Raw genomic sequence first — 24,297 nt, 5'->3', positions numbered from 1 at the left:
ATGCAGTGAAGTAGAAGCAAGTGCTATTTGAGCTCAGGAGAAGAAATAATTCATTCAGCTGTGGGACGATTTGAGACACTAATATTTGCCAGTCAGAGACAGTGGTGGAAGACATTCCAAGCTGAAGGAAGATAAAGGTAATAAGGTAATACATTTGGAAAGGACCTTACATGTCAAGTAACTATAACTAATATGCCTTATGATCTTATATGTTATTTATCTTTAGCTCCTTCATCCCTGCATAAATATAATAGTGGTTTAGATGTGTTTAGTGAAACTGGAACACAGAGTCTCTTAGCATAGAGACATTGTTGGGTGAGCTGGAGACAGGTTGCAGAGCTCTTATGGATCCAAGAACTGTAAGGGGGTCTGGACTTTATCCCTTGGGATTATCTTAAGGAGAGTGGTATGACCACGTATGTATTTAGAATGTCACTTAAGTCCATACCACACAGGAAATTCTATACAGTCCTGTGTTTTTCAGTATTTTTTTTTCCTGAGTGTTAGTCTTGTTTCCCCAAACACATGGCAAGCTACACGAGAAACTTATCTTACATGGCAAGAAGCAACATACTCAGGTCATAGAGTGCCCTTAATATGTATTTCTTGATTAATTCTAATAGAATTATCTGACTTCCTCCTAGACATCTTAATCAATAACATTTATAAAGTTTAATACGATCATATAAAGCAAGAAATCCTAGAGCATGGAATTTTATATTTTACATAAACCTTTTACAAAGAGAAGTTTGCCTTCATTTTCCAAAAGACTTACTTTCACCTTGTAGGTGCAAATAGATGGGGGAGTATCTCTCCATATGTATGGCAAAGTGTCTGAGTGGTAAATTAGGAGGCATCTGATTGTAGAGACCTAAGTAGAAGTGGGGAAAAGGAACTACTATGTGCAACAAATCCCAGCGAAATACATAAGAAGGCAGAGAAAGAGAGATGCAGTGAGAGATTGAAAGCAGAATGAAGTTAAAAAGTGGAATTGATAGAGGCAACCAGCTCACAGATCTATTTACTGGTGGGTCCAAACTCTTCTTTGGAGACCACTGGATTTAGTGGTTCAAAGGGAAAAATGTATACAAATAAAGTGAGAAAAATCAATGAAGACTTGACTTGAGTGAGTTATTTTGTTTTTCTTTGTTAATCTTTGCCCATAAGTAGAAGCACACAACACAAACACTTGGACCCAGTGTATCTCAGCCCCTCTTAGGATTCACAAACCCTGGATACTGCCCTCTAGGCCACATACTCCCTCTTCTCCTTCACAAAGATAAATTTCACATCAGCCCAGCAGTCAGCCATCATCTGTTCTCAGGGGAAGAGTATATAGCATGACCTCCCTTGAAATATTAGCTCTATTTACACGGGTTTGTGTGGACCACGTTACTTATGAGTCACCAAGGGCAAACCGAGCCTCCAGTAGATAAAGCGATCAGCACAAACCTCTGTAAATAAATCTGAAATTTCAATGAAGGTCATGCCAAGCCTGATTTATTCCTCACCCTATGAAATAATGTTGACCAGGTAAGTGGTCAGGTTTTCATTTTTTTCCTCCATCCACATGGAGAACCTTTTCGCTCTAAGGAGTTTGTCATGCATGTAACAATGAGCATCTGGTAGAGAGATAATACACCCTAAAGGAAATAACTTTCTATTATTGTATTAGATTCTCAATACTGAAAGGCCAGGTCATATAGCAACAATTTGGTGTTGTTTTTAAATCTAATCTGGTGGTACAAATGCTCATAACAGAACTTAATTGAGGAGCTATTGCTCAACAACAGAAACTATTTTTTATTCAGTAAACAGAAATGGAGCATCTACCTACAGGAAGCACTGAGCAGAGCATGAGGTTAACCAGTGTAAAGGAGATGAAGACAAATATGGCATGGTCCATAAAGGCCTCCCTCCCGTGTCTCCATTGAAAACCCCTAAATATTCTGAGAAGTCAAACAATATCAATGGCATATTGACAAACCAGTCAATTGGTAAGTAAATAATCATTCAATCAATTTATATTTATTGAGCATTTTCTAAGGATAAGACTTTATCCTAAATATTGAGGTGTGGGAGAGAAATAAAATGAAAGCATAAGAAAATTTTCCTCAGAAGCTTACAATACAGTTGAATTTTATTATATAAATAGTCATTGCAGTGGGGAAGAAAATAGACAAATTAGGTGGGTTTTGTTTCGTTTTTTGTTTTTAGCTCAAGAACCATGTATCTTTTCTAAACTGAATTTCCTACTTTTCCATCTGTCCTATTATACATAGCTCATATGTAGCAAAGGGACCTCAGGACCCCAAAGCATTGTCCTTTAAGCAGGAAAAAAAGAAATGTTATGACACTAGAAGATCTTAATAGAATTGTTGAAAAAGGTGAAGAGAAGAGTCGGGAAGACAAAGATAAGAACCGGACATTAATTAGTTCTGTAAAGAAGATAAGATGCCAATAATGCTAGAAGTATGCATCACAATATGATTCTACCAGGTTTGGTTGGAATTTACAGAAGGAATGGTAACAGCTTCTGCTTTTACTTCTGTCTCAAATCATGATAAAAAATAATTTCAATGTGTATGGGTGCCATTAGAAACTACACCTTTGGAGAACAAGCTGTCCCTGGACCCAGTGTTAACAGAAACACCAATCTCACTCATTCTAAGAAAAATTTCTCTAGTTCTCATTTAAAAATCTCATTTATAGGCAAACAATTGATAAATGACTCATAAGATACTTCTGTTTATAAAACTTCTTTATCTTAAGGAGTCCACTGTGTACCTAAGACTGAAAAATCTGGATTTTGTTACACTGACTCATTTTTATTTAAACCAGTTTCCTTATCTTCACCCTCTTGTACAATCTTCTGAGTTTTTCTAGTTTCACTTTTCTTCTGACAAATATTTCTTCTTTGGGGGCATGGCCTCACACCCTGTTGGAGAGAACAGTTCAGGTCTTTCTATCTGTGGTAACTCTGATCTCCAGTAATGCATGAGCATGTATTTTGGATAAGATACATATATGGTAATTTTGTTGGATTTTCAGTCTTTGCTTACAAAGGTTTCAGAACATTTTAACTGGGTAGGGCATTAGCAAAAACCTGAGGGCCGCTCTTTGTCATGCTGAGGCGCTCGCCTGTATCTTGTGCCTTTTTTTCCATTCAATCAGGCTTTATGTGTGCTTTGATCCAGGCAAAACATAACAAAGATATTTTTCAGTTGCAAAACTCCAACTATATATTCACTGAGGGCAAAGCTAAAACCATCATTAGGCAACAATGATGCTTTGAAATTCTGGCTGTAGAATTTTGTGGCGCATATTCTCCTTCCCCTTTATGTGAATAAAACCCTTTATAATGCTTCATATTCACGATGCCTCCTGGTTTCCCTGTAATGCAGCCCCGCTTTGTTATTCCCTCCTTGCTGCTAAAGAAAAAGAGGACCAGAGTGGCTAAGTAACTTGCCCAAAGTTATTCACATGGATTAAAATGAGAATATTAAAACTATTGTAAAGAATGCAATGAATGTTCTCTGTAGTCGCCGGTTCTTCCTGTGGCAATGCTAACATGTATTGCCTGAAATGCACTCTCCCTCAACTACCACCTGCCAGTTCAAATCTTATCCTTTAGGGGTTAGCTCAGGTCCCACCTCCTCAAGGTCCACTTCTTCCAAATCAGCCTTCTATGAACTCTCAGACTTACCAGCTGAATGCAGGGTCAAGCTCTGGAGTCTATTTTGTATTTCTCCCAATGCAATCCAAATTGGTAAAGTCGTAAAGATAATAATGTTTCCTACTTTTGGACACAGTGATATTCATCCTACTTCATGGCAACAATAGAACAATAATTATTTCACTAGTTGACAAAAAGCACTAGATTGGAGTCAAAAGAAAGCATGGATTTATGTTGCTGTTGATAAGTTCTTGAAACCCGAACAAGTCTAAGATTCAGTTTTTCAGTCTATAAAATAAAAATGTTAAATAACATGCTTTGTGATAGTATTTCTAAAGTACAATTCTATTATTCTGTTGTTTTACTTGCACACACCCTTTGGGTTGGTAGAAGGGGAACTTTTTCCACTCCTTTTCCTCCTGCTTCCAACTTTTATCTGCATGTTCCTTCAAACCTGACCCAATTAGCTCAGCATTTTCAGGAGTAGGATTTAGAGAGGTGTTACTGAATGAAGATATTACTAGACTATTTAACCAGTCTACACTTCAAAACACATATTTCGAAAGTCCTTAGTAATTAAAGGAGGAAAAGTTTGTCACTGGTATTATTCATCCTTTGATGGACATGGACAATGCACTGGACTTGACATTATGATATCTGAGTTTTAGTTCACCCCCTGTCATCAAATTAGGCATTTGATGAATTGAAATGGTCTCTAATGTCCCTTCCAGTACCAACATTTTAGTAGCTGGGGGTCAGATTGGGGCCTCCTATAAGTAACTCTATACCTTTCCAACAACCGCCTTCCCCCCATAGTAGTGTTCTCTTCCTCCATGACATGACCTCCTAAAACAGCTTCTCGTGGGCTACCTATTCTACTAGTTTCCACCTCTTTCAGTCTTACCCCTATTTGTCCCAGCTCTTTAGAAACCTGCTACTGCTTTAAGTACTTGAGGCATGAGGCAAGCTCCTGTTGTCCATTAACATGCATATATGAGAATACAGGATCTCTATGGAATCCGTCCAACATGGCAAAAGAAGCTACTGTTGGATCAGAGGAAAAAGTGACCCATATTCCCTTGTCTGTTGACCAGTCTCCTCAATTTTCAGCAGATACCTGATTTTCATTATGATTTGATCTTTTACAAATACCAACTGATACACCAGCATTAAGAAAACCAGCCTCACAGGATTTTTTGCCAATAATTTTGAATCAGCTAAAACTCTCATCTTCTATGTGAAAGTGACAACATGGTGTGAAAAAAATACAGAGACCCAGAGCATGAAGCACCTTAACAGGCCTCAGTTTCTCTATCTATAAAGTGGTGGAATTTTTTAGTAACTTAAGGTAGATCAAGACAATAGACTATCAGGCAGCCATTCTAGTGAAAATTATGCAAACCATAATAATATGGAAAAAATCTAATTCAATGTTAAATAGTAGTAGAAAAATATTTTATTGTATTTTAACTTCAGTAACCATACAAATACATATGTGTATAAGTAGAAAACACTACACAATAAGTGAAATAACCATTTTAGAGTAGGTTGGTAAGGGCTGATTTATATGGTTGATAACTGTTTGAATAATGACAGACTCTTTTCAATTAACAGTACAGAGGTTAGAATGACTGCTCAGGTCTCATCCAGCTATGGATTTCTGTGATCCTTTGATAAACACATTCATGCCAACATGCTTAGCAAGTGTACATGGGGTAAGGAGTTCCTCATGGAGGTAAAAAATATATAGGTATTTTTAAGTATGGGAAAAGAGCCTTTATGGAAAAGCATGACTGAAATAGACTCATTTATTTCTATGGTTTCAAAATAAGGGGAAGATCTTTTGCCTCGCATCGAATTTTTTCCTTAGCCCAGGAATGATTAGGCACCATGGTTCCTTCTATAAATCTTTTTTACAGACAGCAGTTACCACATTGCAAAGGGACTATCTTTAGTTCTGACTTTCCCCAGAAACTGTGACCCCATGAAAATAAGAATGGGGCTATATTAATTTTTGAGTCCTTAGAATCCAACACAATGCAGACAGGGGCCAAATTAAATGTTGGCTTGAACGAATAAATGAGGGAAAAGTAGTAGATTAGCACTCTTCTCTTAAAAATAGAGATATTACAGCTGCTCAGGAGTTGGTGTTCCATCTCAGGGCCTGTGGGATTTTTTGTTGTTGTTTTTCTTTTGTTTGTTTTCCCCCCAAGCCATCTTTACATCACAGCCCACTGGACTATCTTCTTGTTGCCAAAGAAACACAATTTACGCTTTTTTTTTTTTTTGAAACACAATTTACGCCTTACCTCACAGACCCAAGGTTTGCCTGAACAGACTCATTAAACTTGACAGTTTTACACATCCCCTTTCCTTGTTTATTGTTTTAGTCAGCATTGCTAATAAACCAGCTTTGCTTATATCGATTTATTTTTTTAAGATTCTTATTTATTCATTTGAGAGAGTCAGAGAGAGACAGAGAAAGCACAAGTTGTGGGAAGGGGCAGAAGGAGAGGGAGAAGCAGACTCCCCATTGAGCAGGGAGCCCAACATGGGGCTGGATCCCAGGATCCCTAGATCACATCCTGAGCTGAAGTCAGACACTTAACCGACTGAGCCACCCAGGCACCCCTGCTCATAGTGATTTCTTTCTTACCTGCACTCATCTTTGTAGAATGTGCTGGAAGTTTTCTCCCAATCCCCTTCACTTCCACAGAGAAGACCATAAATATATTGGGGGGCTGGTTTTCTGATATTCTTCAGAGGGAGAAACTGTATTCCCTAAAGCATGCTGAGGTACCATTCCTACAAGTCCTTCTGGGGCACCCAGGGAAGCAGTCCAGGACAGAAGTCTCCCTGGGTGTTGATGTCTGGATACAGAGGCATATATAAAAATAACTTGTTTTTTACTTGTCAATGTTATTTATTTCACAACTATTTTCTCATTATTCAGAATACTCCCCTGTGTTCTCCTTAAAAGTTCCCTTGCTACTGGCTCTTCTAATCAGCATTAAATATGCCCAAGTCTGTTTCATCTAGATACCTCCCTTATTTCACCTTATTTCACCACTCAGTACCTTGAAGTGTTATCCACAACCATTGTCTTCACTTCCTCTCAACTTCCAGCCTCTTCTTACCCCACTGCTCCAGTTAATCTATTAGCCCAAAGGTCAGCAGTGGTCTCTGCAGCTAAATCCAGTGGACATTTTACTCAGTCGATAGTAAGTATGTGCCCTCTCTGCAGCGACAAACATTGTTCCCACTCCTCCACTAGAACACTTGTGCTCACTTTCCTTGGCTTCTTGGAAACCTCATTCTTTGGTTTTTCTTCTACCTCTCTAGCCATTTCTTCAAGGACTTAAATTCTTTTGCTTAAATATTTGGGTTCTGTTTTCATTTCCCTTCTCATTTTACTTTCTCTACCTGAGAAAATTAATCTATTTCTATGACTCCAGAAGTTCCTGTGTGCTGATGATTTTCACAATCTCCAGCTCAGCTCAGCTCTCCTGAGCTCCAGAATCATATGGTGAACACTTCCATTTGAACATCCTAGAGGCACCTCAAATTCAACATGTCAAAAAATGAACTCATTATTCCACTTCCCCAAACATATACCTCTTTTGTGATTATCTCTGTGAAACATAAGACCATCTATCCCCTTACCTGAAGCAGAAACCTGGTAGTGATCCCCAATTCTTTCTTCTTTTTCTCCTTTTACCCTCCTCCCACCTCACTAATCACCAAATCCTGTTGCTTTTCCTTCCTCTGTAACTCAAACCCATCCACTTCTATCCCCACTGCTGATGCCTTAATTCGGGTTACCCCCTTCCTTCACCTGGACTATTTCCTTCAATCTACCCTTAACCCTTAGAAGATAGAGTAGAATGAGATATAAAATGCAGTCATAACTTTCTTCCTGTAGCCAAATTATTTTCATCAGCTTAAGCGTGTTACAGTTCTATGTAGTTACTTTACCTTGATCTTCAGATTGCTTACAGATTACAAATGAAGCTAGATGCTCAAGAACATCACAACAGTGTCTGCCTCACTCTGCTATTCTTAATTTTGCAATGGGGATTTATCTTCTATCCCATTCACAGTCTTACTTCCTTCATGGTATTAGTCAACCAGGGCTAGGGCTCATGGTGCAGAAAAAAATGTTACAAATACTTAGGTTATGGGGTGCCTGGGTGGCTCAGATGGTTAAGTGTCTGCCTTTGGCTCACGTCATGATCCCAGGGTCCTGGGATCGAGCCCCACATTGGGCTCCCTGCTCAGCGGGAAGCCTGCTTCTCCCTCTCCCTCTGCCGCTCCCCCTGCTCATGCTCTCTCTCTCTCTGTATCTCTGCGTCTCAAATGAATAAATAAAATCTTTAAAAAAAAATACTTAGGTTACAATACTTAGCAGCCCATATGCTTAAGTTACGATACTTACTGTGTGACTTGGCGTAAGATATTTAATATCCCTGGGTCTCAGTTTCTCATCTGAGATATGAATAGCATCTACCACAAAAGATTATTGTGAAGACAAAATTTGTTAATATAAGTAAAGAGTTTAGATAAATACCTGGCATGTGATAAACTCTGTTGGCCTTTTCTATTATTATTTTATTTGGCTTATTTCTTCTTCTTGTAGTTTTCCTGCTCATACTCACACCCAGTTGAACCTCTTTCTGTCACTAGGAACACCACTTTTGGCATCCCCTCCTCTTCTTCATGCCAGCCTCACACCTGCACCTGAGTGCTGGCTTAATGGTCTTCCCTTTAGAAGTGAGGGAAGAAGAACCTAAGAACAGAAGTAACCACCACCATTACAGAGTAAGTGAATGGCAGAGATGGGACCAAATCCTTGTAGCTCATAACTTTGTATTCAGGGCTCTCCTTATCTCTGAGAGTTCTTTCTCTCTTTGTTGAGGGAAAATGTTTCCATATGCCCTGCACAAAGCATTATTTGTAGAACAGAGAAAAAGATGCTGTCAAATCATGGCTCCATCCTGCCATGGTGTCTACAATTCCCATCATTAAAAAGACTTCCTAAGATACCCTGGAGAAACTTTCTCTTGGGAAGCCATTCCCACTATTTCTCTTCCATTCCACTTCTTTCTCTTTCATTCCTCAGAGCACCTTATATTTATATCAGAACTTAGCACAATTCCCTAAAATTAGTTTTTTTCTGTGTCTCCTCTCACCCCACCCCCCACCTAGTAGCTTGTGAGCTCTGTGAAGGGAAGGACATCTCATTAATCTTTAAATTTCCAGTGCCCAGCATGGGGCCTATCTCACAGAAGATAATTCAATAAAAGTATATTTTATGAATTAGTAAATATATGCTCTAACTGGGTCAAAGAACAAAGTATTTGAAAAATGGCAACATCCCAAGAGAATGTTTTATATGATTCTACACAAGCCAGAGTACATCAGAATGCTCATGAGATTAAATCTAGAATAGCTGATTTTCATGGCAGGACACTTCCATCTGCAAATATCAGACTACCCAACTAAAAGTGACTCAGATTTTAAGGGTACTATTTAGTGCTTATTTCACAAGAAGTTCAGAGGTAAGTAATCCCTCAGCATCAGTGAAGCAAGGGCGAGATGGCAGGGGTGTAGAAAAAAATCCACTTTCTCTTCTGTGAGGCATAGCTCAAATTGCCTTACCAGGTTTTTCCTCTCCTGTTTTTAAACTTCCATGAGACTTCCTCCCAATATATTTTAATTTGCTTGTATCTTATGCCCATAGGTCATCTTCCCAAGTAGATGTTAAACAGGTCAAAGGGAAGAATAGTGTCTTATACATGTTTGTATCTGCCACTGAGATGTCTATTATGTCCTGATAGGCACTGACAGCTTAGTCATTGTTTGAGTAATTAATTGATTCAAAGTTCTACTCATGTCCCACACACAAGGGATTTCCACAGAGAAACTGTGCATGTTCCCTATTATGGAACACAGGTTTAAGGTGGAGAGGAGAGTGTATTCACTTGCTTTTCCAGAAAACTAACCCAGGCTCGCTTGCATTTTCTTGGTTCTCCGAGATGTTACTGCATGAGTCTCTGATAAGGATTCATTTCAGATGAGTTCCTCAGAATCATGCCCTTATGCTGTCAACATTGCCACAATTTTATCCAGATTGAGTTGAAGCTCTGTTGATTTAATCCAGAAATTTATTTCTGACAGACAGCTCGGGTAGCATTTGTCACTGTGTTCCGAATCCAAAGTCAAAGAGATTGAGAGTCAGTGTCATCGCTGTTTGGGTGGTAGTGAACCACAAACGTGCTTTATTCCCATCATAAATTGTTATTTGTTGTTTTTACAATGTGCATAAAACCATAGGCTAAACAACAGGAATACTTTATACATTTTACAAATAAAGACATGAACACTCTGGAATGAGTACTATGTTTTGGTATCGAAGTTTGGGTATTTTATTCAGAGGGTCTGTTCTCCTTAATCTAGACTTTTTCCTCACTTATATCAGTCAATGGAGCAAATATATGTGCCATCAAAACTCTCTCCCTTCCTATGGCACATATTTAGCAGAGGACACCATTCTTGGCCTCACATCTCACAGATTTCCCTGAGAGACTCAGCAGGGGAGATATGTGAAACAATCCATAAAAAATGTGGGGTTAGTGTAGACATTCTGTCAGTGAACAGAAAAGTAATTCAGAGCCCCTGCTAGAATTCAGCTTTCTATAATATTCACCAACTGAAGTCAATTTGGAAATAAAGTACCCATGTGGAGAAGCCAGAAACTCTAATTACATTCCCACACAATTTTTCAAACAACTGGGCTGTTTCCTAAACCATCACCATCACCACACATTATTTAGGGGGAAGGCTAACCACACATTTCTATTTTACCTCATTTTAAAGATGAATGAACTTGCATGAATCAAAGAGGGGGATTGCAACTTCCTGACTTCCAAGAACTCTGTGAGGTTGATGTCCACAGGTAGGGTTAAACAAGTGTTATGGCAAATGAATCCTGGATCAATCAACTTGAGATAAATTCACTATGTGATTATTTGTTTTGTACCTGGTTGTCCCTAGAAGGATTTAAAGTAGAATTCAAAAGTGTACATAGTATAATACAGTGCACTTACTGGAAATGGAACACAAATTTGTCTCTAAGCTTCCAAGAGAACTACAACAAAAAAGGGAAGCTAGCAGTCACATCACTTAATGTTTGGAAGATAAAATCCAAGCCAGGTACATAGGAGAAATTGATTCTTCTAAGAGCAGAGTTCTCACAGAAAAACACTCTCATGCAGTGAACATCTTAAAAAAATTCACATTATGAAAGCATTAATGATTTTCATAGGACTGTTTCCTAGAAAGTCTCTCAGTGTGCTAATTGACACAGCACTAAAGTTCAACACAGGGATAGCATTTTCTGTGGTACTACCATTACTTGTGTGGATACATTAGGCAATAGAACAGGAAATTAGCAGGTAACATTTGTTTATCATCTACCAGGGTAGCCTGCTGAATCATTGGCATTACAGTTTAGAGGTGGTCATAAAACTGAAAGAGATGTTTCTTTTTAAAAAAAATACTCTAAAATTAGGGGACAGATGGGCTGTTACTTACAGTGTTCTGGCTTTCTGAAAATCTTCCTAAGATTTCTTGGACCCAGAAGCTATACCTATCTAAGTACCCTGAAGTAGAGTTATAATTATTTAGAAACTTTGGCAGGGGGTGAAAAAAAACCCAAAACCTGTTTTCACTAAAATGGCAGTTGTGTCTAAATTTATATAGTCCGGCTATGTCATCGACCAAATCACTACATAGTTTTCTTAAATTCCTATTCCCTCTGCCAATACATTAGCTTCTCCCAGGGTATCAATTACTGCAAGCAATTTTTTGGAAGGTATTCAGAGACGGCTACCCTAGCAGTTCAGTGAACTGTAGCCATCCCCCAATGCAATCTGTTATTTCTACAACCCCTACATGTGTACTAAATTTCACTGAAACCTATCAAATATACAGAAGATATTCCTATTTGATCAGTTTACTCATCTTCCATTTTGTCTCAAGATGAATGACTGTGTTAAAAATAAAAAATAGAGAGGCATCTTGATATCCTATCATAAGGTACAAAATTGCAGCAAAATATTTCAATGTAGAACAAACCCATATTAAAACAAAAAGGTTCAAGAGGGTTGAAAGAGAGAAACTACTCTAGCAGAATGAAAAACCCCATGAACTGCCTACTGATAGAATGGGCACACCTTTTATTAAAACTTTAATGAGACTGTGCATGCAAAGCTCTCTGGGTTCAGGCTAACTTTTCTTCCTGTGCAAGAGCCCATATTCCCCTTTCTGTGACCTATGCATAACCCTTACTATTCTCAGAAAAAAAGGTCTCTGGTAGAGTGTATTTTCTAAGAGGGCTGCAGCAATATCTCCTATCTCATGTATTCTTCTGCATTGTGATCTTGCCCCTCCCCAGTGAGAGGTAGAGTCTATTTCTCCACCCCCTTGAATATGGTTGGACCCCATGGCAATTTGGATTGATCGAATAGGACAAAGTGATGTTGTGACCCCTCCTGGCATAATCCTTAACTGGACTGGCATCTTCCAACTCTTGCCTTTTGCAGCCTGTGTAAGAAGTCTATGCTACTCTGATAGATAGGCACTTGAAAGGTATTGAGGCTCCACACATGTGAGTGAAATGCCACCCATTTGAACCTCCGGTTCAGTTAAGCCTTCAGATGATCTGGCCCCAGCTATTCTCTAAAGACAACTGCCTTAGATATCCCAGAGAAAACTCCTTAGGAGAGCCTGGTTAACCCACAGAACCATGATAGAAAACAATAAATTTTTTTTTAAACCATTGAGTTTGGGAATGATTCAGAATAAGTCAAATTCCTTAAATAAGCTTACTCTCCTTTCTGTTTCAACTGCTTAGAATTCTATTCCTCCCTATTTATGCCTTTTAAAATCTCACTCACTCATCAGAAGTTAACCGACTCAATCCCTCTAGCCAACACTAACCACTCTCTTCATTCTAGTCTCATAATAATTTTTCCATACCTGTATTCTGTTAGGTTTCTACTGTCAAACAACATAGAATACACATTCTTCATTCATGGATTCATTCATTCCAGAATATTTATTGAGTGCTTCCTATGTACCATGAAAAAGTGAATACAATACAGTGCCCAACCTGAAAGAAATTACTGACGGAAGGGTGTGACAGATACAGGCAAGATGAGTTTCAGTGATTATCGATCTTCACGGAAACACTGAGAAGGGATGGCAGGAAGGGAAGGAGTTAGGAAATAAGTGAGCCGAGCATGGAAAGAAAAGGAAGGATGTTCCCTGTAAAGGGGATCACACAGACAAATTTCCCAGAAGCGAAAGGCAAAATGGCTCTTCTGGGAAACTCTAAGTATGTCAGTATTACCCAGATATAAACCAGAAATTTTAGAGGACTAGAAGACTGAAGAAGGGCAGAGATTATAGGGAGCCTCCTGTACCATGCTAAAGTACTGGGATTTTGCCCCACAGAGACACTAAAGAAAGACTTAAGAGTGGTTAAGGAGAATGCCATGGTCATATTAAAGCTATAATTTATTTTCATGCCAAATATACGGGACGTAGAGAAGAGGAGAGCAAGTGTGGAGAACAGGGAGTTCAATTAGGCATCCATGGTAATAGTCCATCCTAAAGATGGCAAAGAAACTGCCCAAGAGCAGTGGCCATGATGATGGGAAGGAAAATTAATCTAACCCAACTCCTGCACTTGTAAGAGGGAAAACTAAAACCTCAGAAAGATAAGAGCTTTTCCCCATGTTCTAACAACAAATCAGGGAAAATTTTGAGATAAAATTCAGGATAACTGATCCCTCACTTTCTCCATTATTATTGAAATAATATTTCCAACCTCTTAGATTATTAGTTCTTTAATAAAATGATCAAGCATTCTATTGGTGTATTTATAACTTTATATTTCTCATAACATGTAGTGCTGACCTTTATATATAGTGAGTGCTTGAAAGTATTTGTTGACTTTAACTGATGCTTAATTCATGTTCTGGTGGCAGTAGATTCATATATACCCTACTACTGTTATTAATATTCTTTCCAAAAAATTTATGAATGTGTAGCAATTTGGGAAGCCATGGGTTTTTTTTATTTTTATTTAATTTTATTTATTTGTCAGAGAGTGAGAGAATGCATAAGCAGGGGGAGTGGCAGGCAGAGCAGGCAGAGGGAGAAACAAGCTCCCTGCTGAGCAGGGAGCCCGACGCAGGGCTCGGTCCCAGGACCCTGGGATCATGACCTGAGCCAGAGGCAGACGCTTAACCGACTGAGCCACCCAGGCATCCCGGGAAGACATGGTTCTTATGTAAAGAGTGGACATTTGGGTAACAACAATGGGTCATGGTATTTTTAAGAAAAGAATTTCCTCATGCATGCTTCCCACATCTGTAAATATGTATCCTATTCCTCTGCTAAAGACTAGCTCAGCGCCAACTTCAGAGGGGTCTCCCCTGATCCATCCCCCAAGTTTACAGCTATCTCTAAGTCATTATGTCTTCTCAAGTTTCCATGATACCAAATATTCAGGGTACTTTAGAAATTTATCAATTATTTCTCATGTTTTTCTAAGATGGTTTCATATATGTTGATCTTGTTTTCTCAATTAAATGTATCACTGTGTGTTAGAAGGGCAGTGAACACACTTCCTTCCCTTGTGCATACAACGAGAACACAGAAATACTTGACCAGGCAGTTTATAGTAGTCTTGCGCTTGCCCTTGCCTTTACTATATTTTTAAACAAAGACACATGAAATAATTAAAAAACAATGGGGCTCCTGGGTGGCTCAGGTTAAGCAGCCAACTCTTGATTTCCACTCAGGTCATGATCTCAGGGTCCTGGGATCAAGCCCAGAGGCAGGCAGGCTCCGTGCACAGCAGGGAATTTGCTTGTCCCTCTGCCCCTTCCCCTCCTTGTGTGCGCACGTGTCTGTGCATGCGCGCACATGCTAGCTCTCTCTCTCAAATAAATAAAATCTTTAAGAAAAAAAGTTTAAAAAAATAATTACAAAATAACAAAGAAAGGAAATAGGCATGATGGCAAAATGAGGAAAAAAATATTGAACAAATTAATATGGTATTTTATTATATTTATATTCTAATTAACTAAATGATAATAATAATGAAGTCTTATGTCTGTAACGTGTCATTTGGTTTGCAAAGCCCTTTCATAACTATTATGTCATTTACCTTAGAAAAAGATATATTAAGGAACACAGAGTAATTGGAAAATGCTCGAGCTATATATTAAGGAATGAATTACCAACTTTATTCTAATAAGTCAAGGAAGGCTTCAGAAGTAATTGTGTGCTAAAGTTTTGTAGAGTGAAAATGATACCATTTTACTTTGTCTTTGTCTATGAGATCTATAAAGACCAATGTCTCTCCAAGGGAATAAGTAGGATCTTGAAGGTGTCAGAAGATGATTGCAAACCTGACATGGAATTCTGAAATGCAACGAAAAGTAAAATAAATACAAAAAAGATTTTCTTCACTGCCCTGAATCTAGAAGAAAACTATTGCATCTTTTCAACAAATAATTAAATTTGATTTCTTAGAAAGAGACTGCTATTGACCATGTAGGAGTCAGCAGTTCCATTGTCTTCCTCTTTTTCCTCACACACTCACCCACGGTGACAAATGAAATGGGCAAATACTTATTTTTCTCCTTCCAGGTCCTCTCTATGTAGAATTGGGGAACTCATATAGTGAGCATTGTGAATTGTGCAAGACTGTTGAATCACAGATCTGTACTTCTGAAACAAATAATGCAACATATGTTAAGAAAAAAGAAAAAGAAGAAGATAGCAGGAGGGGAAGAATGAAGGGGAGTAAGTCAGAGGGGGAGACGAACCATGAGAGACCATGGACTCTGAAAAACAAACTGAGGGTTCTAGAGGGGAGGAGGGTGGGGGATGGGTTAGCCTGGTGATGGGTATTAAGGAGGGCACGTTCTGCGTGAAGCACTGGGTGTTATGCACAAACAATGAATCATGGAACACTACATCAAGAACTAATGATGTAGTGTATGGTGATTAACATAACAATAAAAAATTTAAAAAAAATAAAAAAATAAAAGAATTGGGGAGCTCATCTAGCTAACCACTGGGGATGGCCAAAAACAACAAATCAGATATAAGAGGCAGAGGACTGGATGGATCACAGAAATATGTCACAGGTCTTTTAATATAACAGTATTTTTAAATAATAGATCATGTTATAGTTCCTTGGGCTCCTTTGCTACCACAAAAACAAGGATTGCCTTTTGTGCACAGAGTCCAATAAAAATCAGGTAGTAGATTTCCAGTACATGAAATATACTCTACTACATTTTTCCATGTTTTTTAATTCAATTTTTATGAGCCTCTGTGGCTGAGGGAACTATGGCTAAAGGAACAGGGAGTTCTGGGTATTTTAACTGCAGGCTGATATATGCCCACAGAATTATAGGGATGGAATGGACCATGGGAATCAATTTGTCCAATCCCCCACTCATTTCATTGGAAACTAAGGTCTAGAGCAGCACTTCACAACTATGTATATGTAATGACAACATAGAAAGTGGACACATTTTTATGAAATGATGGGATTATCTGGAAAAGCCGATCAGAGCTAAAGGCAACCATCTGGGGCCACCTCAGGCCTGCTTGGCCCCCAAGAAGGCTGTGGGATCAGTGTCTCGGCATTCACAGTATTTCAGTGTTGCCAAGGTCCACATCAAGGGGGAGCTCTGGTCTAGGGTACACACACTTAAACAGCAGATTTATAGGACTAACATCTGAATGTCTGACTCTCCATAAGGTACTGTATTGTCTTGGCCAATTGGTCAGGGGCAGTGGTTAGAAGTAGGATGGTCCACAGTAGAGTTGATGAGATGTAAATGGTGGTTGCCTAAGAAATTTCTAGCTGTCTTATGTATAACTACTTAATGTCTGTACTTTTCAGATCCTTCTAAAATAGAAATTTAAATCATTGCTCTAGCCCACTTCCTCCTCCATCCACTAAATTTTCTAATAACTAAACTGAATTACGATTTTTAGAATAGAAAAAATATTAATGTGAATAACTGCTGCAAATTTCATACATGCACACACACACACACACACAAACACACAAAAGCAATCATAGATGTCCATTCTGAAATAATTAAAATCCTGAGATGTTGCCTGGCTTTCACTTAACTATAATAATTTTTAAAAATTTATTTCAGTATACCATATTCTTTAGCCCTTAGGCAGAGGCACGGTCCTTGCTGAGTCTGTGGGTGGTCAAATCTCCACCTCAGTAGCCTTTCCTTGCTAGTCTCAGAAAACTTAAAGGCATCTAAACTATTTATGAACTTTGTGCTTCGTCTGATTCAAACCTATGCGAACCATACTTTATTTTTTATGGTGCTTGTGGCAGTGCCAAAATCAGAAACACCAAGGCAACTAGGCAGTGGAGTTATTGGCATCTGTTCATTAGCCTTTCTTCTCCATCGTAACTGTTTCCACATTGAGTTCTTAGCTCTGAAAGAGAGAGAATAGATGCCTGCTTATGAAATGTTTTCTTATATACTGCATACTTGAGAATGTAACAAGATCCTTTTCATTCCATTAAAAATTATTACTTTAGTAAATTCCAGGTTGAAAACAAATGACTACAGAATGATTTTTTTAAACATTTGGAAAGCTTGCTTTTTAAACAACTCCACTTCTATTGCACAGAAAAAGCCTCAACTATTTATTCATTTCATTTGACTACTTTTTAATCTCAGTTTTTATGAGGACACTAATGACCCTCACAGATTGTTACCCTCCAGTGAAATAACAGAGCTTTGGCAGCGGCTGGATTCCAGTTGAAGAGTTCTGAAACTCACTGTAAATCTTCCTGTTTTGTTGTTCTTCAAACTAGGCTTTGCCATCTGCCTTATGAATTGAATTTTTGTTGCAGTATTTCACATGATCTAAAATATGGTTATTGCCATCCATAAACTGAGGTTCCTGGAGAGTATTAATTAAGTCCAAAATATTGCACCAATGTGCACAGTGAAATACAACACAAATGTCATGGCGTGACCATTATTATAACCCTCTCTGCATTCCATGATGGCTGCTCTTTCAAAAACCCAGAGACAATTTGGTTGTAACAGCCAACGAAGTTAAACCTAAAGGCTTAAATTCAGGTGGATGAGATAAATTGAAACAGATCTTATTGCTCCCAAACACTCTCTTGGAAATAATGGCATCTTGACATTTTATCAGTCACTCAAGCGGTCATTCTCAGCAGTATCAGCCGGAGCTTGAAGGATAGAGCTGTAAAGAAAGGACTGTCAGCCATAAACATTCCTCAAAACCATGAAAACCACAAATGAGAGCTTAAGTAATGGAGGACGCAATACCCTTGATATTTCAACAATTACCTGCAACAACAGGCTTTGTTCAGAACCATGGTCATTTTTTCAAGAGCTTTACTTGTCAGCCCCAGACTAGGGTAACTGGAGAGAGAAAAGAGGAGAGGGAGGAGGGAAATGGTGGAACTGACATTCTTAGGTTAAAAAGTGAACTTAAGTTGGCTGCATATTTAAGCTTATGGGAATTTTTCAACAGCAGCAAACTAGAAAAATAAATAAAAAAATAAAACCACTAAAGATTGAACCGAGGACATTAATATTATTAAGCTTGTGGTGAAGCTTGGAGATCATTAGAAAGGCATTTACACTGCTCAGCTGTTTCCTGTGTGGCCATTCCTGATGTCAAATTACAGAGGAGAAAAATAGGGAATGCATTGCAGGGAAGAAAAGGTAGTAATGGGTAAGAATGTAAGTATGGGAAGGCAAAATGAATTTAACTTCATTACACCTCAGGAACATATCGCTGTGTTATGGAAGAAGAAAGACTAATTTTAAATGGAGTTGGTGCTATTATCTTGGCAATTGGGACCCAAGAAAACTAAATGAAATTGAGTATACACCACAACCGAGTCACCCAAACTCAAGAGACAGCAAACGTGGAAAAGGTTAAATGCCCTAGAAATTGCCTTTGTGGAGTTTCTCAACACAAGAGATTAATGGTTACTCAAAGCAATGGATAAATATTAGCTGAAGACCATTAGCTGAGGAAAACACATCAGTGCATCATGGTTCTCAGGGCTTATCAGATCAATTTTAAATAAGTTTATCTTGGACTTTCCTAACATTTAATGAGGAACAAATTGTTTTTTTTTTTTCTGTTTCCTCTACCCATGTTGACTTTTTGCTATTACCTAGGAGAGAACAATTAAAATAAATGTGTCTGTGACAAAGTGTTACTTTGCTTGTCTCTGAAGCAATTGGAAAAGGGTCATTTTATGATTGTTTCCTCCTATTCCACAGTTTATCTTAATATTTAGGTTGGCTAGTAGACTCTTTAGATGACGACAGTTTGAATGGTCACTTGGCTCTTTCCACAGACTTCATATAGCACCCACCTAAACAATCTCAGATTAATGTGAATCTGCCTACTTTTCAGTAGCTCTCACTCCATGTTAATCAAATGGTCAGTCAATCTTCTTTATGTTTAACAACAGCAAATGAAAACAAACCCAAAATATATATTATTTTCCATCTGGTGCCCATCACTGTGCTAAGTGTGAGGGGCATTTTAAAAAATGAATAAATAAAGCCCAAGTCCTTATCTCAAGAAGCTTAGTACCTGGTAAACCTAATTCACTCATATGATATAAGCCCATTTCTTTTGTCTCTAGGAAGGATAGAGATAAAGTGCAATTATTTTATCCATAGTTTCTTGATTTCATACAAATCCAAAGCTTCCCAATTAGGCATCAACAAACCACTTGGAGGAAAGCAGGGAGTAGTACATGAAGATTATAGAGATTGAGTAACAGCTTTATGGCTTGGGGTTCTGTGACATCAGCTCTTCTTTGTCTCTTAGTCCAGGTTTACTTGGTTCCCCCACCAACTATGTTGCCTGCTTGACCATTCTTGAAATCACAAAGGCTTCTAGATATAAATTTGTCTCAAGTTTTATTTTGTTTTTTTGTTTGTTTTAACTTTCTTTTTCTATGGTTACACTCCCAAATTCAGTAAGGATTTTGCAAGACCTATCTAAATCTTTTGATAAGCAGCAAATAAAGCAACACAAATGTTTAACCAAATGGTCCAATTTTGAAAGTAGCAAGTGACATTTCTGCTTCCTTCAATGAACCATGCATTTCATCTTCATTAAAAGAATCACTTCTTTTATTCTATGTCAGTAGCTCATAATAAAGCATCAGTAAAGTAGTGCTTATATGCTATGGCTTGGCTGACCTGTAAAACAACTTCCCATGACCCCAATATTTCCCTTTGTGAACAGTACAGCATGAAATAGCCTGATCCTACCCATATAGAACCTGCAGTGTCACAACAAACAAAATAGCACAGAAGACCATGCACACTTTTCATATACTGAGGACTGCCCAAAGATGTGAATCTGAGTACATTTGTTGTCTGAAAACACAGGTCATGAGTAAAGGAAACTTTGAGAAGATTATTTTATGGAAGAACAAAAGACAAGTCCCCTCTAGTGATCAGAAAAGAAAAATGTGTCCCTTAGAAGGCATCAAACAAATGGAATATTCGGAGTCTTAGCAATAGTGACATTGTTGTTCACAGTGGAGGCTCTACGTAGGGGAAACTGATTGGGATAGAAGAGTACTTCGATAAAGAACTTTTTACTTCCTATTTCTGTTGTGCTCGCTTTGGCAGCACATATACTTCATATTTCTGTTGTGCATGTGTGTGTGCATGTGCGTGCACATATAATCTGTATGATCTGTTTAAACTTTTTAAATAAGTATGCATAATTTTTTGTGTTAAAAAGAGCAAAAATCTCACATAACTTCTAAGACATAGTTTGTTTTTAATAAACATTGTTCATCTATATTCTTCAAAAGAAAGGGTGACCAATATCTATCCTACCCTGTACCCTTTCAGCTAGAACATAAATATCTTTTGTCCTGCTCATAACCAAAAACAAAGCAAAACAAAAGTATGAAAAACAATAGTAATTCTAAAAATTACTTGGAGCCCATAACGTCGACCTCTCCCTTGCACCCAGATTATCCCTTTCCATTTCCTTGTTTATCTCATTTTGGGGAAATTCTCAGCTATATATCCTGACTTCAAAACTTAACTTGTGGTCCACTTTGATTCAAATGACTCTCTGGCCTCCCACTCTGGATCTTTAGATTTCCCCTATCCCATAGAAGAAAAGAAATTCATATCTAAAAGGCAAAGCATTTAGCAGGAAAGGTGACAGAAACTAACCTGAAAAGATAGGAATCCAACAGGAAAGGTAGACAGCAAGAAGCATTTTGAGCAGAAAAGGAATTAAGCTATTGTCTGTCAACCCTCACCCAAACGTGAAGGACACTATTGGATAGGGCCTCCAGCCTCAGCCAAGTAACAGGTGAAGGGATGAGACCATATTGTTTCTCTTTCTGTTCCCTTCCCCACTTCATGTCTGTACCTATTTCTCTTGTCTATCTATTCAGCCAAACACGAGTAAGCAAACTAACTTCTAAATTTTCTCTAGGAGTAGCAAAGAAGGAAAATTCTGTCCTTACACTTAAGGAAATTTGCCTGTAAATAGGGAGTGAAAATTTGTATTTGTATTAATAAGTAACTAAAAATAAATAAAAAAATAACTGAAAATAGAAGTCCCTACTGTCTCCAAAAGAATCTGATAATTAAGAAGCTCTCTAGAGAGTGCTTGGCTTTACAAAGAAGAGCCAAGACCTGAATTTGGAAATATAGACAGAAAAGAGCTGATTTTTTTTTTACATAAGAAAATAGGGGGGAGGTGGGAAATACCAGATTTTGTTGGGATAGGGGCAGAGTGAAGAAAGAAGGAAGAAGAGAGAAATGGCCCAGCAGCTTACAGAAGTGTGAGAAGGACTTGTGATGTAAAACAGCCTAATATTTGATTCTAAGATGTTGCTTTGCTAGGATATAGACTCCCTTTTTCTCCCTAAACTTTCAGTAAAGTCTGAAAAATGCAAAAGACAAAAAAAAAACTGTTATTTTTGTGGAAATGAGAAAAATGGACTAAGATCCATGCTTGGATAGAGGCCACAGTGGAAATAAACAGGGAGAAAATACAAGATGGAAAATCTGGAATTCAGAGAAGGCAAGAAGCTAAAGCTAGACACTGACCTCGATAACATAACCTACCCTTGAACTCTTCAAAATCTTGGTGGAGGGCAATGTATTTTATGCAGGGCATGGAACAGGAATAAAGGCCAACCTAGATTTAGGAAGAAAGGATACCAAAGCTGACATCTGGGTTCTCAATGTAACTAGCCATAGTCTAGTGTGTGTCTATGTCAAATATGTAATAAATACCAAAACATGCTAGAGAGAAAGAGATCTAAGCAGGGAGAGAATCAGGAAAGGATTTTAGAAAAAGGAGAGTTCAAAGCATGAACCTCAACCTGATCTCACTAGCTAATGTGAAATATGGCCACTTTGTTATAATGTTAATGCAATACCATTTGTAAGCTGTGTCTTGGCTTCAAAGGTTTTGTAAAGACACCCGGAGCCCATGGGGACTGGTCATATGTAACCCAAATTAAAAAAACTGAGGAAAATAAAATTTATTCAAAGGATCTCCCAGGAGAGTTCTAGTTTTCTTTGATCTTTTCAGCTAAGGTCTAATGCTAGTGGTGTCTTTCCTATGAATTCCCCACATAGGAAATAGAGAATGTGAACTTAGAATCCCACCTGCTTCTTATGTGAGAAGAGAAATAGCATACTTGTCCGATGTATTTGAATCTCACTTTTGACGTGCCTAACAGTGTGACCCTGAGAAAGTCACTTGACTCTTCTGAGCTCCACTCTGTAAAGTAAGGGATGAAGGCAGCTACTTCATAATGTCATTAAGAGAATTATAAGACCTCATAAGTAAAGCACATCGCAGAATACGTAACAGTAAATATTCAATGAACTGAAATCCTTATTCCTATCAAGAGGAATTCCTATCATAAGCCACTCCAACATAAAATTATTTCCTTTTAGATGTATATTCATTCATTTCTACAAATATTTGAACTTAATATATATTTATAATATTATGTTAGATGTTAGAGGAACTACCAAAAATATAACTTTCCCACCTTCTCAGTTTGTCATCCACCTGGGGACACAAGATATACACAACCACATAAAATAATTAAAAAAAAATTACAAACGAATATCATTAAGTGCCAAAGGGTGTAAATAGCATATACCACAGGATGGAGATTTCACTGTTTCTCCGAAAAAAATGAAGGATTATCAGGAAAAAAAATACTTTCAGATTATCAGATAAAATGTATTGCTCATGCCAGCTTAGTAGCTATTTAATTCAACATTCTGACCTTGGTTACCGGGTCAGACAAAAGTCCATCAATAAATCAATAAATATTTGATGAACATCTACGATAATCAAACATTATTGATGCTCTCATATTAATGGTGGCTACTGCTGAGCAGAACGTAGAATACCATTGCCAGCACAGGGAAAGTTTCTGGGCCTGCCTCTTTCAGCTCACCACCAATGCCTGAAATTTCCACCATGCAGACTGACCGGCCCCAAGAGGAGAGGAAGGGGCAGAGGAGGTGGTGGTATCAACCAGTTTGGCAACAAGTCTATCCAGCTGACCAACCCCCTTACCCTGGAGTGCACCATCAACCTGTACCCTCTTACTGATTATACTTTTGTTATAAAAAAATCCCTCTATAAGGACAGCTCTTTTGCAGCTAGATTTCATTGCATGAGTGAGCAATTTGATAAAATTGGAAAGAGGGGGTTCATAGAAGGGGTTCTGATGGTGCAATGAGTACTGGCTGGCCCATGCATACTGCTACAGCTGGGAACAACTTTAGGTTACCAAGTTAAGTGGTGAACTTAACCCAGGAGAAGAAACTGAAGGACTAAAATGCTTAATGACAGTGATACCGGGCTGTCAAGGTCATTGATGATTACATTGGTAACTGGCAGAGACCAAATTTTGAACCTCCTAAATATCCATGCATTTATGCACATATTACACAACCTAAGGAACATAAGTTGTTTTTGGTTCAACTTCAGGAAGAAGCCTTGTTTGCAGACCCTAAAAATTGTAAGCTGGTAGCTACACCATTGTTTGACTTGTATGATGATGCCCCAGGGTAAGGACCCATCATTTCTAGTCTCTCTCAGCTTTTGGGCAGGTTCAGTTTTATATACAACTGAATTCCTGAGCAGTGGAGAAATAAAAGAAGCTATCTCTGTGAGCACAGCTATGCACAGTGTAGAATTAATATGGTAGAAGAAATGTTTGGGGGTATTTTTTGTTTTATCTTTTTCCCAATCCCCAAAATGTCAGCTACTGTCCATTGTTTGAATAGTAAATTTAATACAAAAAACTAGACAGTGGTGTAACCAAATACGAAAATGTTTAATTCACTTTTTGTTCTACTTATATATATTTTTTTAACATGTTAAAGAAAGTAGACTTCAAAAAAATTTTCTAGCTAGCCCATATCCTCTTTAGGCCTCAAGGTACCATATCAACCTTAACCAAATCTCAT

General features: G+C 38.1%; 1 pseudogene; it reads left to right on the top strand.

The window, feature by feature from the left end:
* Positions 1-1,897: 1,897 nt before the first annotated feature.
* LOC112835000 (cleavage and polyadenylation specificity factor subunit 5 pseudogene) lies at positions 1,898-23,959 on the top strand (annotated as a pseudogene).
* The last annotated feature ends 338 nt before the right edge of the window (positions 23,960-24,297 follow it).

This window comes from Callorhinus ursinus, unplaced genomic scaffold (genome assembly GCF_003265705.2).
Source record: "Callorhinus ursinus isolate GAN/ISIS: 27379988/994484 unplaced genomic scaffold, GSC_fseal_2.0 scaffold11, whole genome shotgun sequence".
In the NCBI taxonomy this organism is placed as follows: Eukaryota; Metazoa; Chordata; class Mammalia; order Carnivora; family Otariidae; genus Callorhinus; species Callorhinus ursinus.
The sequence above is the reverse complement of the archived record's forward strand: the minus strand, read 5'-3'. Positions and strand labels throughout refer to the sequence as shown.